A 4,217-nucleotide genomic window follows, 5' to 3' on the forward strand; every position below is an offset into this window, starting at 1 on the left:
TCATATATTGTAATAAAGAGGCCTTAATAAAAGGAAATTTTAGGTATTATATGTTGACTACCAAGGTGCCACAATTTCCATGGTGCTAGCAAACAATGAGCACAGAATTGTTAATGTCTAGGCCTCAACATCAAACACTCCGTGGGCTTGAGGTTACGCTTGGGTTGGCCTTGCCATTGCTAGCCTAAATAAATTGAGCAGATTTACCGCCAACTTGTCCGTGCCCATGTTCTTGACTATGGTGAAGAAGCTTCTATAAAGAACTCCTTGAGAATGTGGGACTCTTACTTGCATGATGTGTGCTTGATGTTTTAAGGAACATTTGTCCCTAATGTCATAGCAAAAGAGACATGTCTCAATTGTCGTAATAACAACATTTGTTGGGTTGCTTGTTGATCGTGGTCAGCTTGGGATAAACCCAGCTCAAGATCAACACTGAATGCTTGAAACATCGTGGCATCTAACATAGCTTGACCACTTCTAGAGGGAGCAAAACCTTGAGGTTCCACGTCATACTCATGCTATGTCATGGAGCTTTGCCCAAAAATAGGGTGATTTTAAAGTCCTTTTCACGATGTTTTTGTGTTTTTCACAGATGTTTGGTGAATCTAGGGCTCCAAGGACCATAGCAACTCTTGATAAAACGTGTTCCATTGTTACTCCGCTCATGCCTGCGTTTAGTTAACTCATTTATTCCCAAAGCTCCTCGCTTGTTGAGGTGGATCCAAGACTTGCTCATAATGAGTACACCATTACCACTAGTATCATAGATACAAATACAGCTACAAGTACAACATGCACAAGGGTGGTTGAACATGCATTGATGTGTGTACCAAAAGTATAGTCAAATAAAACCTGAGTACAAAGGTGGTTGCAAGGGCAGAGATGTGAGTACCAAAAATACAATCAAATACCACCTCAATACAGAGATAGAGTCAAGTACAAAAGCTAAGGAGTCAATTTGGGTGCTAAACCGATAGGCACAATACCACCTCAATACAGAGATAGAGTCAAGTACAAAAGCTAAGGAGTCAATTTGGGTGCTAAACCGATAGGCACAATACCATATACAAGATATACAAGAGAAGTAAAAGCAAGCGATGATGATAAATGATGCTTCTTTTCCTATATTTATTTAACATTAGCCTATGTATAATAATATGCTTTGCCAAGTGTTAGGAAGACTGAAATAGAACTTGATCATGTTTCTAGTACCATGCATGAAGCCTATGACTCCTGTCTTGGCCTTTTTCTTATTCCTAGGCACCAAAAACGATGCTTCTTTTTCAATGTTTGGTTAACCTTTTATATATATATACCTAGATGAATCCAGGAACATGCCCAAATTCACCTTTTAGGAACGTGCATGTTATATACTCATGGTAGTCGACCCACAAGACTATATAACTATCAACTCCATTATACATAGTATGGACTAGATACTACAATATCCCCACTAACGTCATCAGTGTCCACCAACAGTGGGTGTAGAACTTTGTATCAAGATATACTTTCACACACGCACTCCACACACACACACACACACACACACACACACACAAGAGCATATTTTCACACAAAGCCCTTCGTACTGAGTTTCTGTCAAACCTCCAAAGATGCAGGGTAGACTCACCCATAATGAAGCCTAGCACTAAGGGAAGTAGCAAATAGAAAGAATTAGTACAACAAATAAGTAGTTGATAGGGCAAATGCACCGCTAAAGATAGAAAGAAGAAGCACAATATCAACTGGCCGCCGCAACTCAGACGAAAACTTCACAATGTGAAATCTGTATGTCCGCTAATATGGTTAAATTATATACCTAGAAGAATCTAGGAACATTCCCAAATTCACCTTTTAGGAATGTGCATGTTATATACTCATGGTAGTCAACCCACAAGACTATATAACTATCAACTCCATTATGCATAGTATGGACCAGATACTACGACATCCCCACTACTGTCATCAGTGCCCAATAGTGGGTGTAGAACTCTTGTATCAAGATCTTGTATCAAGATATGCTCTCACACACGCACTCCACACACACACACACACACACACACACACACACACAAGAGCATATATTCACACAAAGCCCTTCGTAGTGAGTTTTTGTCAAACCTCCTGAGATACAGGGCAGACTCAGCCATAATTAAGCCTAGCACTAAGGGAAGTAGCAAATAGAAAGAATTAGTACAGCAAATAAGTAGTTTGATAGCCTATGTATAATAATGTGCTTTGCCAAGTGTTGGGAAGACTAAAATAGAACTTGATCATGTGTCTAGTACCATGCATGAAGCACATGACTCCTTTCTTAGCCTTTTTCTTATTCTTGGGCACCCAAAACTTGATAAGGGACCACCATATCTCTAAAGCTCCATAAATATCAATGAGAGAGAACATATTCATAATACCAAATATGGGGTATAAGACCCAATAAACTCCATAATATCCCAATTTGTAAAGAAATAATTAGTCCATGGGCTAATCCAAGCCCACTGGCCAATCCAAACCATTTAACCATAGGCTTATCCAAGCCATTATCCATTGATCCATCTAGGTCATTTGGCTCATCCATGCCATGATCACAAGAGGTCTTCCCAAGGTTATCCGACCCTAAACCAAGACTCCCTTGCTGCTCCTCTTAAACCGTCTGTTAGTATACACTCAGTGTTGTGACAATCAGAGTTGCATGGCTATCTCCAAGAACCATGTGTTTCATACTCGCACAAAGCACATTGAGATTCAGTGTCATTATGTGCAAGAGCTATAGAGGATGAGATAGTGGAGTTGGAGTATTGCCCTACAGAGCAAAACTGTGCACACATCTTCACCAAGGCTCTTGGGAAGGACCATGTCACTCGGCATCTTCATCGACTTGGCGTTGGGCCAAAATACACTCAATGCCCGCCTCTCAACATGTATCTCACTTTGATGTATAATGCACATTTATTAGGCCCCCATTATGAGGGGTAGCCATGGTACATATGTCTTTAGTGGGAACCCCGGCTTAGAGGCTGATGGGATCATTATTGTGACCATTGATGATGGTTAGGAGATGGTCAAAGGTATGAGCATTAGCTAGGGTCCAGGGCATCGCCCCGGCTGGAGGATCCCAGGGGGCCTAGCAGCCCTCCTAGCAGAGGTATGAGGAATATCTCCTAGAATATTCCCTCAAATACCAAGTCCATCATTAGTGTGGGCGATGGTCAGGTCGGTGGGCCGCGTTCTTGAGTGTCTATGCAGTGTAACCGCCCTCGTTCTATATACGTCTACTATACCATCTGCAGTACTATATATAGACATGGTTGCCATGAGCTAAGGTATCCAATGCTTGTGAGTATCCACCCCCTTCTACACTTCGTACTCCATCCAGAGTCTATCTAGATCACCATCTAAGCTCTACTTAAGAGAGCGCACGTGTGGGTAACACCATCACTTGTACCTCTTTGGTATAATCAAAATTTTAAATTCTCTCCATTATGTATCTATTGCATTGTTTATTGTGCTTTGTCTTGCTATCTCTTTCCGTTGTGCCATATTCTTATATAGTATTAGAGCTTAGGTACTCTTAGCAAGAATAGTACATAAAGTTTAGTCTTTCTTTGCATAGAATCCTAGGAGTGATAGCTTTTATTTACCTCTGCTGCTGCTGCTGCACAAATCAATGCCATTCTAGACTCTTATGAGCTCCTAGAAACTGTTCTGGGAATGGATGTAGAACCAATGAGAAGTCTCGACCCCAACAACCCTTCAAACATGCTTCTGCCATATGCCACACTTCTTCGGGCATGGAGAAGGCGCAATGCTGACACACTTTGTGCCATCGTCACCAGCATAAGTGATTCTGTTCTCAATCTGATTCAACAGACTACCAAGACTACAAAGGCTTGGATCATATTAAGAAATTAGTATGAGACTCGCAATCAGGCTAGGATTTTGAACCTGGAGCATAAACTTGCTGCTGAAAAGTTTGCTGAAGGAGAAGCTGTTGAAGCATTTATCTCACGGATCAAAAATCTGCGAGATCAAATGGCTGTTGTAAGGATTACACACACTAGTGAGGAGTTGGCCCAAAGGTGCATCCGAATTCTTCCATAGAAGTATGATGGCTTGGCTACATCACTAAACACTCAGGTTAGACTACCATCTTTATCATTTGAAGAATTTAGTGCTATGCTACTTGAGGAGGAGATGCGGCTGAAGACTCGCGA

Source organism: Cibotium barometz, chromosome 17 (genome assembly GCF_041138505.1).
Source record: "Cibotium barometz isolate CiBa-2024 chromosome 17, ASM4113850v1, whole genome shotgun sequence".
Classification (NCBI taxonomy): domain Eukaryota; kingdom Viridiplantae; phylum Streptophyta; class Polypodiopsida; order Cyatheales; family Cibotiaceae; genus Cibotium; species Cibotium barometz.